Below are 9,956 nucleotides of genomic sequence, written 5' to 3'. Positions count from 1 at the left end.
GCCGCTTCCCCTTTAGTCATGAGAAAGCTTGTTCCTAATTGCTTCAAAACACGGACGTGCTGGAATATGTTACATAAGAATCAAGGGGATGTGGGCAGGGGCAAGGAGAGGTGGGCAGGGGATGGGGTAACCTGATGATGGGCATTAAGGAGGACACATGTTGTGATGAGTGCTGGGTGTTATATGCAACTGATGAATCACTGACCACTACATCTGAGACTAATGATGTACTATATTTTGGCTAACTGAATTTAAATTTTAAAAAATCAATATGGGGGTGCCTGGGTGGCTCAGTGGGTTTGGGCCTCTGCCTTCGGCTCAGGTCATGATCCCGGGGTCCTGGGATCGAGCCCCGCATTGGGCTCCCAGCTCAGCAGGGAACCTGCTTCCTCCTCTCTCTCTGCCTGCCTCTCTGCCTACTTGTGATCTCTGTGTCAAATAAATAAATAAAATGTTAAAAAAAAAATCAATACGGCTCCCATGTACCATAGACACTGGACCCCTCTTTAGCAACCGTGTATAAGCGATTCCTGAGACAAACACACATTTCAACAGAACAATCTGCTTTGAATCTTCCTTGGGGAGCAAAATTTAAAGTGGCTTCTTCTTCAGGAGCTATTTCTAGAACTTCTGGTCTTTTCTTTCTTCCTGCTAATGGTCAAACTCCACTCACCCTTTACAGTGCAAGTGACCTGGTACAAGAGACTCTTTTCTTCAGCTATCACAACTGTTTTATGGATGGAGACATGCAGGTGACAGATACTGTCCCCACTGCTCCCTCTCAGGGGGAGGAGGAGGGAATTAATCACTGCTGAGGGCTCCCAGGCCATGAGGGTTGTGCCAGATACCTGCCATATGCCACCTAATTTCATCCTTAGAACAGCCCTCTGAGACCAAGGGAGGTTTATTTTCTAAACAGTTTGTTAGTGTCTTGACTTTTCAGGGGAGGGACCTCCCGGTTCAGAGATAGTTAAGGTCACCTCACTGAGAAGTGATGGGGTAGAGAGGGGACCCACCCTGTGTGAAGGTAACACCTGTGATCTTTCCCTACTGCTCCTCGGGGAGACAAGCTGGCAACAGGCAGCGTAATTGATGAGCTTATCCCAAGGCAAAGCAGCCCTGGAAAACCTGGAAGCTTCCCAGGCCCAGAGCAGGAAGCTCACATATGAGCAGGACCATGTGAATAATGATCCTCATTTAATGGACATTTATTATAAGCCAGGCACTATGCCAAATGCCCCACGATATTATCTGCCTAAACTCCCAAACTCTGTGAAATAAGGATTTTAAAACCCAATTTGCAAGTAAGGAACTTGGGACTAAGAGAAGTTCAGCAACTTGCCCAAGTGACTTGTTAAGCAAAGAGTGGGGGATCTGAATTCACATCCCACAGACTCCTTGTGTACCTAGAATATGCTGGAATCAAAGAAGCCTGAATATGCTGGAATCAAAGAAGCCTGACAGGGCTGAGGCAACTTCCTGTTTGTCTCAGAGAGCCCATGGAGGCACCACAGACCAAGGGAAGGACAACTTCCACAGGACTTACTAAGAGCCTAAAACCCCCACTGAAGATACACAGAAAGTTGGATAAAGAAAGCTGGGTAAAGAAGTCTTCCCTGGAGACTGGATTGTATTTTCCATCTCTGTCCCTGTCTGCGCCCCACCCTGACCCCCGACGGGAAGGCCAAAGGGGAATCTCTTCCTTACTTAAGCCATCTGAGGGGGGCTTTCTGGAAACCATCCAGAGAATGTAGCTTGTGTGCCTGGACATGTAGTGAGTACAGATTAGTACCTGCCTGGCGCCTGAGAAGGTCTATTGGCTAGAGGTTTGATTAGAGCGCCTACTAGTGGCCAAATCGGAGATGGCGGTGCTTTAGGAACAGACCAGATTCTGGCGGGGCAAGGATGTTTGAGGTTTTTCCCAAAGAGCCTGGAGCGCGCTCCCCGCCCCTCCCCTCTCCCACCCGCCCGCCATAGAGAGGAGTTGGATTAAGAGGACCTCCTAGGAAGGCACATGGCACCTCAGAAGAGATGAAGTGGAGCTGAGCTGAGCTGAGGAAAAGGCATAGTTCTCAGCCAGAGAAGGCAAATCCAAACCAAGGAACTTCCTCAGGGATGGGGAAAGGCTGTGAGGGGCCCACAGACCTCCCTGCAAGACAAATGCCAATGATTTTGCAGAGCCATCTTGAGAAGGACCCAATGCGAAGTTACATCTGCAACAGTCAAGCTAATCCTCGTCTGCCCCTTATCCTCCTGTCTACTTGGCCCTAATAGGGTGTTGGAGTGGGGTGGGGTTGGGGGCCAACAGCAACTAGAGAATGGGGATGGAGTTTCCCCACCAACCAAGGAGACCTGCTTAGAGACCACTAGCTAGATGTTACATCACTTTATTTTATTTTGTTTTATTTTATTTTATTTTTAAAAGACGTTTATCCATTTACTTGAGAGAGAGAGAGAGAGAAGAGAAGCAGACCCCCTACCCACTGAGCAGGGAGCCTAATGCGGGGCTCAATCCCAGAACTCCAAGATCATGACCTGAGCCAAAGGCAGATGCTTACGTGACTGAGCCACCCAGGCTCCATGCCAAATCCCTTTAAACGCTGGATTCAGTCACTCCCTTCTCAGGCCAAGGGGACAACCATTCAAAATAGTTAATTTTCTTATAATGATGAACTACTCCGCATCTGGAATGAATCACATTTTTTTTTTTTTTATCAGTAGGGTTCAGCTTAATATCCCTTTACATGTCATCATTCCTGGGAAGCCTGGATGTCTCAGTCGGTTGAGTGTTCTACTCTTCGTTTTAGCTTAGGTCATGATCTCAGGGTCATGGGATGAGCCTCGTGTCAGGCTCTGTGCCCAATGGAGAGTCTGCTTGGGGTTATCTCTCTCCCTCTCCCTACCCTCCCATTTACCCCCTTCCCACCCTGCTTGCGTGGACACACTCTCTCTTTCTCTAAAATCAATCAGTCAATCTTTTACAAAATTTAAATGTAATTCCTTTGCTCTGGAATAGGAGTGGGAGGTGCCTGTTGCCTTAAATTAGCACCTGATTACCCTGTGGCTGCTTGGTTCTATCCTTCACCTTCTGTAAGCACACACATTCCTAAAGGAAAAGCCCTGCTCTGGACAGGAGTCACACAGGCCACAGACTGGAGAAGGTGGTGGCACAGTGGGACCCGGCACGGGACAGACACTTTGCTCTTTGAGCAGAAACTTTCTTATGCTCCTGGGGAGATGGTTGAGAAACTCTGTGTGTATAAAGACAGGAGGGAAAGTGTCTGCCCCCTCAGACATGGCTCAGAGGGTCACTGTGTTTCTTCAGTGTCCCCCAGGGGACTGTGCCAAGCCAAGCAAGCCAGGGGAGCCCCCCAGGCAAGCATCACTTACTTTGGGATCAGTGGAAGGCATGGTGCTATTATAAAAAGACAGGTATTATTTTTTCCTTTTAATATATGTATTCATCTATTAAGCGATATTTCTTGGCATCCACTGTGAGCCTGGCACTGTGCTCCATTCTGAGTATAACTTGCAGATTTAATAAGATCCTTTGGGAAAACAAGAAGTTATCACCTCACTAAATGTACATGTCAATTTCTAGATGTCGAACTCCATTTCAAAAATCAATACAAGGACGGCAATGCATGTCTTGGAGGTGAGGACCTATGGCAGCTCTCCATCCTGGCTCATGCTCTGCACCTGGTCCCCACCCCCCCCTTGGCAAGGGTTCAGCTCCAAGGCTCCCTGGAACCCTGGGAATTAAATGCTCAGGACGGAGCCAAGGCCCTACCAGGCCATCTGGGCCAGCCCTGGATGACAGAACAGGGTGGATCCCTGTCTCCAGATGGCTCCTGTAGCCAGACTAAAACAGTCAGTGAGCATTCTTCCACTGACACATCAGACAAGGATAGCAGCACACTCATAGGATTTGCGGGGACTAAGGGATTCAATGTGGGTGACAGTGACATACAGTGAATTCCTTTTAATTTTTTTCTTTTTGTTGCATAAGTCAAATATGCCCCTTGTTGGAAAGTTGAAAAATGAACAGAAGGCCAAAGAAAAATAGCTATTAACTTCACTCCCCAAAGATAGGTACTTTTATCTATCTATCTATTTTAAGTAAGTTCTATACCCAACATGGGGCTTGAACTTATGACCTTGAGAGTCACATGCTCTATCAAATCAGCCAGCCAGGAACCCCAGTACTTTTATCTTTTTTTTTTTTTTTTAAGATTTATTTATTTATATTAGAGAGAAAGAGACCAAGCACATGTGAGCTGGGAGAGGGGGCAGAGTCACCCCACTGAGCATGGAGCCCAACATGGGGTTTGATCTCATGACCCTGAGATCATGACCTGAGCCAAAATCAAGAGTCAGACACTAAGCTGACTGAGCCACCCAGGTATCCCCCGCCCAGGACTTTTGTCTTTCCATGTGTAGTGAAAAACCAATCCACCTTCCTCCTGCCTGCCTGTTGCCCTCCCAACACACACACACGCACATCACACATACAATACACACATGCACACACATCACGCACATGTATATTACACATACACACCACATATGCATATATGCACCATATAGACGCCCCTCATATGCATACATACACACACCCACATCATGAAGAGAACTAAAGAATTTTGTAAAATCCTTTGACCGGAATGGTCAATAAGTTTTCTTTTATTCGAAAGAGAAACTAGGGGATGAAATATTCTGAAACTTGACAGGCCTAAAAATCACCTGGGGACTCTATTAGCAGCACAGATTTCTGGCTTCGCCCCCCCCAAGGACTCTGACTCAGCAGAGGTGCAGGTTTGGGGTAAGGCTAAGACAGGTTAGTAAGCCCTCAGGTGATGCTGCAGAGGACTTGGGAAACCTTACCTAAACCACCCTGGGGCACCTTTTGGTTCTTCTGAAGACCCCCAGATAGAGCAGCAAATAAACTCACCCCTGTCTGCAGACAGGGACTGGGCTTGGGGGCTTGCTGTCTCTGGCCTTGCTGCTTAAATAAAGCTATCTCTTCTTGGCTTCACCTTTTAGGATTGTCCCAGCCATCTGAGAGGAAAAGTTTATGCCCAGGTAGGGGTATAATCTTGGGGGACTGAAGAGACAGAGCAGTAGGGGAAAGGAGACTTGTTGTCTCTCCAGGGCTTCTGTGGAGAAGAGTATGGCCAGTGGACAGCTGCCCCAAACAGCTGGGGGTACTTCTACCTGGATGACCCAAGAGACCAAAGAAGACTGAAGCTCCTCGGGGTGCCTGGGTGTCTCCGTCAGTTAAGCTGCCAACTCTTGATCTCTGCTCAGTTCTCGAACTCAGTGTCGGGCATTCAAGCCCCATATAGGACTCCATGCCAGGTATGGAGCCTGCCCTTCCCTCTCCTGGACTTTATCTGGCCCTCAACAGATATGAATGAATTGGATATGTCTACAGGGTCTCTCTACCCTGTGAGTGCGAGCAAATTCTTCAAAGGCTATTGGGGAGATTGCGGAACACCAGCTCTGTGCCCCCAGAACCTGGCACTGGGCCCAGCACAGAAGAACAGCTAGCTCAGTAATGATGCATGAAAAGAATGGAAATGAATTTGCACAAAACGATTGGACCCACTGCTCCCCCCGCCCCCCAGACTGGGACCCTTCAGGCTCTGACCTTCATGAGTCCATGACTCAGAGTTTGATTCTAAACCTCTGGCAATGTTAGGGGGCAGAAACCACAGTGGTGCAGAACAGAGGGAGGCAAGATGAAGAATAATTGCCAGGAAATGGCCACCTCGTCTGCTCAGAAGATGTCAGAGTGATTGGATGGGAATTGGTAGAATTTGTGGAGCTCCTTGGAAGGCTTATGTGAACCTATGAAATACCACTGAATGCCCGAGGGCACCGCAGGCAGAGCGGCTGCAGAAACTGTCAAGGTCATTGTCAACTTTGAAATCCCCCAGATGCTCCTACATTAATAGGTTTTCAGGGAAGCATGGGGAAAAAAAAAGTAGCGAGCTGTCATTCTGGAGTCAGAGAACATTAATAACGCTCTCATTAGGAAAAGGTCAGGGGCTTTCTGCCAATTTCAGGCAAGTGTCCAAGGACATCCCATGTGCAGAACTTCTGGAGGGAAGTATGAGGAACTAATGAGCTCAGGGGGGTGACAGTACAGCTAGGGAGGCCCCTGGTTCCATCCTTTTCTCTTTACTTAGCAGAATGTAACCGAGCTGCCACCATAGACTAGACTCAGCTACGAGGGAAGAACAGAATTCAGTCCAATCTCAAGCAGCCAGTGGTGTGTCTCACTAGGACTTACTGGGATCTTACTGGGACTGAGCACTACTCATCTGTGGCAGCTGATGTACAGACTAGTACTTGGTGTTGAAATAATTTCTCTATGATTCTGTTTAATTCACTTGTCATTTGAAAAAAATAATTCCCAATGTATCCAGAAGATTCACAAAGTTTATCTCGCCCCTCATCAATTCATTCAGTACATTTTTATTGAATAGTTTATTGATTTTAATTATCACATGTACCTGGACCAGCTCAACAGCATCTTACCTTTGTCCCATTCCTCTTCCGGGCTCTTGGCCTTGGGAGGTCGGCCTCACCCCACTTGGAGTAAGCTCCCAGAGCTGTTCTAGGCCAGAGATCCTGATGCAATTTATTGGCGATCTCTGTCCTCCATGGACTGGGATCCAAGAGTCAGAAGGGACTGTGCTGCTTAGAACCAGACAGGCAAATACCCAGCTGTTGCCTGGGGCCAAGGGGTGGCTTCCCCATGTGACAGGACACACACACACACACACACACACACACACACACAAGTATCTTGAGACCCTTTTTATTGCTTTAAGGACCTGTCAGTCCAGACTCCATATCTTCCTCAGAACAGAGCACATACATAAGTAACACTTGTTGTTCCTCATGAAAGAATTTGAAAAATACACAAAGAAGATAGCAAAAATCCCCAATGATTCATCATCAAGAGACAACCCCTGGGCGCCTTGGTGGCTCAGTCAGCTAAGCATCTGACTCTTGATTTCGACTCAGGTCATGATCTCCGGGTTGTGGGACTGAGCCCCTTGTTGTGCTACGTGCTCAGCACAGAGTCTGCTTGGGATTCTCTCCGTTTCCCTCTGCCCCTCCCCCAAATAAATTTTAAAAAGAAGAAAAAAGAGATAACCACTTGTAATATTTTGATGTTTACTATTTCAGTTTTTAAAAAAATCATCGGGGCACCTGGGTGGCTCATTGGGTTTAGCCTCTGCCTTCAGCTCAGCTGAAGATCTCAGGGTCCTGGGATCGAGCCCTGCATGGGGCTCTCTTCTCAGCAGGGAGCCTGCTTCCCCTGCTCTCTCTGCCTGCTTCTCACAACTTGCGATCTCTCTCTCTGTGTGTCAAATAAGTAAATAAAATCTTTTAAAAAATTAAGAAACAAAAAAGTTCATCCGCAGATACATACATCTACTTTTACAGAACTAGGAATATTATGCAATACTCTTATGACCCACTTTCAAAACATAATTTATTGTGACTCTTTCCCCATATCTCCTACTTTATAATATTGCCTAGTACAGATAAAACAGATGATTTAACTTACCTCTCTACTGACTAAGTCCGTCATCTACAATTTTTTTCCTATTATGCCAAAGGTGAAATTCTAAGAGGCGATGGGCATTTCCTGCTAGCTCATTATGCAGCCCTCTCCCCTGGCTTTCTCTTCTGCCCTCCCACCACCAACACATCAGCCAAGCCAACATGTGGAATCTGCCTTGACCCCTCACTGCTGGTTATCAAGTCTTGCGATGGCTTCCTCTGTGGGCCCTCAGCCCTAACTCAGACATTCTCTGGTAACCTGGACTCCTGGAGTTGCACCCGCCCTCCCCATTCCTCCTAGTCTCCATTCTGACTCATCTTGGAACCAGGATGGTGTTAAGTTTACCCACCTACCATCCCTGAGGGCAGAGAGAGAAGCCAAAGCTCCTAGTCTTGGCAGAGGAGGACAACTGTGATTAAGGGGATTGCTGTACCTGTGTTTTAAGGAGACGGGTAACTGGGCGTCCATGTGAGAAAAGGACCTCTCTACCCCTTGGGGGCCAGCTGGGAGACCTGACGGTCAGGGCGCTGGCCACCCGCCTGCAGCCATGTCCAGTCCTTCCCCACCCACAGCTCTCTCCAGGGTCTTCCCTCTGGCAGGAGGTGCAGGGGCCCAGGCCCTCACCAGGGAACCTCAGAACAGGATTCTGAGAGCTGAGATCTAGGAAGATGAGGGCCCTCAGGCCGGGAAAGCCCGAGGCAAAGGCCGAGGCAAAGGCATACGGATTCCATGGAGGGCTTTGTAATCGTGTAACTTCAGTTTGAGATCTTTCTTTTGTCCTGAAATGTGACACTGCTTCTTGGGCACAGAGTGGAAAACGACCTTGTGCTTTCCTTCTAATTGGGGTCAGCTCAGAATCGCCGACCTTAGAAAGACCTGAAAGGCCTTTTATTACAGCTTCTCTGTTCTCTGCTTCAGGCTGTCTCTCTGGAGCCCGGCAAACAGAGGCGGCTCATTCTGGGGAGTCTTTGCAGGGATCTTTAGAAAGATCTTCTTGGGCCAGGAGGGGAGGCCGTTCTCACATCCATGCCTCTGCTCCATGTCCTTTTCCATCTTGTCCATGGTGCAAAGCTCTTATTCCTCCTCCTTCAAAGTCCCGCCAGAGACCAACTCTTCCTCCTTGTATCTCACAGACGGAGCGGATTTTGTTTCTTGGGATTCTCTCCCAGTGCCCCGAGCTTTGTGTCGTCATTTGCAGTTGTTGGTTTACTTGCCTGCGTTCTGATCCCCTTCTCCACCAGCCTCCCGCTGCTGCTCCCCTCCACCGGCCCCCATGGACTCCTGGGGGTGGTACCCTGGCTGAAGATTCTCCCTCCCACTAGTGCCTGGCCCTGGCCTGAGAGAGGAGGCTTGAATGAATAAGCAGGGAAGAAAGGAGGCTTTAAACAGCCACAGCTCCTGCACCACTCGGTTATCCCAGACCCCTGATCTGTCTAAGACCTTCCCCAGCCTGGATCCTAAAGGCTCCTCACAACAGCACCTGTGGGGATTTGGTTTGGGGTGGGGACCCACACCTTGGTGGGCACACGGGGAAGCTGAAGTCCCAAGGGAAGAAGTGACTTTCTCAAGGTCACCTCAGAACCCCCTATGAGAGACCAGGACTGTTCAGTTCCTTCCTCACATTCCCTTCCTCAGTCCCTCCCACCTGACTCATTTCCTTAGGATGGCAAGAGCAGAGCTGGGACTTCCGGTGGGATCTGAGGGATTTGGGTGGCCTGGGAGTAGTTCTGGGCAGGGAAGTGTGTGGGTGGAGCGTGTGTGCAGACTCTGGTGTGTGTGTGGGGGTGGGGGGGGTGGATTATGGCTTCCAGAGGACTCGGAAGCAAGTTTGGCATTGAGACATGTCTCCTTTCTACTTCTTACTCCTAAAAGAGGGATCCCAGGTGGTCCCCCAGTGTCCAGGTAGCTCCAGTCATAAGAACAGAGTCAAGAAAGCATCCTGTACCACAGCAGACACTCAGTATGCATCTACTGAAATCACTGTGGGACCTCAGGTGAGTCATTCAATTTTCTTGGGGCCTTGGGGTTTGGGTCTAGAAAATATGAACCTCAAAGTCCTATCCTTAGGAGTGAGGGACAGGAACAGATTGTTGTCTCCCCAATTCCACAGAACTACCACAAGAAAGAGGGATCATATGTATTCGTGTAGCCCAACAAGTATGATGAAGATGGGTGAAGGAAGGTGGAGGAGTGGGTATGGACTTGGGGGTCAGTGAAAATGCCGGGCAATTCACTAAGCATAGAGCAGTATGGAAGGGGCTGCCATAGGAGACAGTGAGTCCCCTGTCACTGGAGGTATGTAAGGAGAGAGCACATGGCCATTCTGGTGCATGATGTAGAGATGGTGGGATTGGACTGAATGTGATGTGAATCC

Source organism: Meles meles, chromosome 8 (genome assembly GCF_922984935.1).
Source record: "Meles meles chromosome 8, mMelMel3.1 paternal haplotype, whole genome shotgun sequence".
NCBI classification, from domain to species: Eukaryota; Metazoa; Chordata; class Mammalia; order Carnivora; family Mustelidae; genus Meles; species Meles meles.
Note: the sequence above shows the minus strand (reverse complement) of the source record.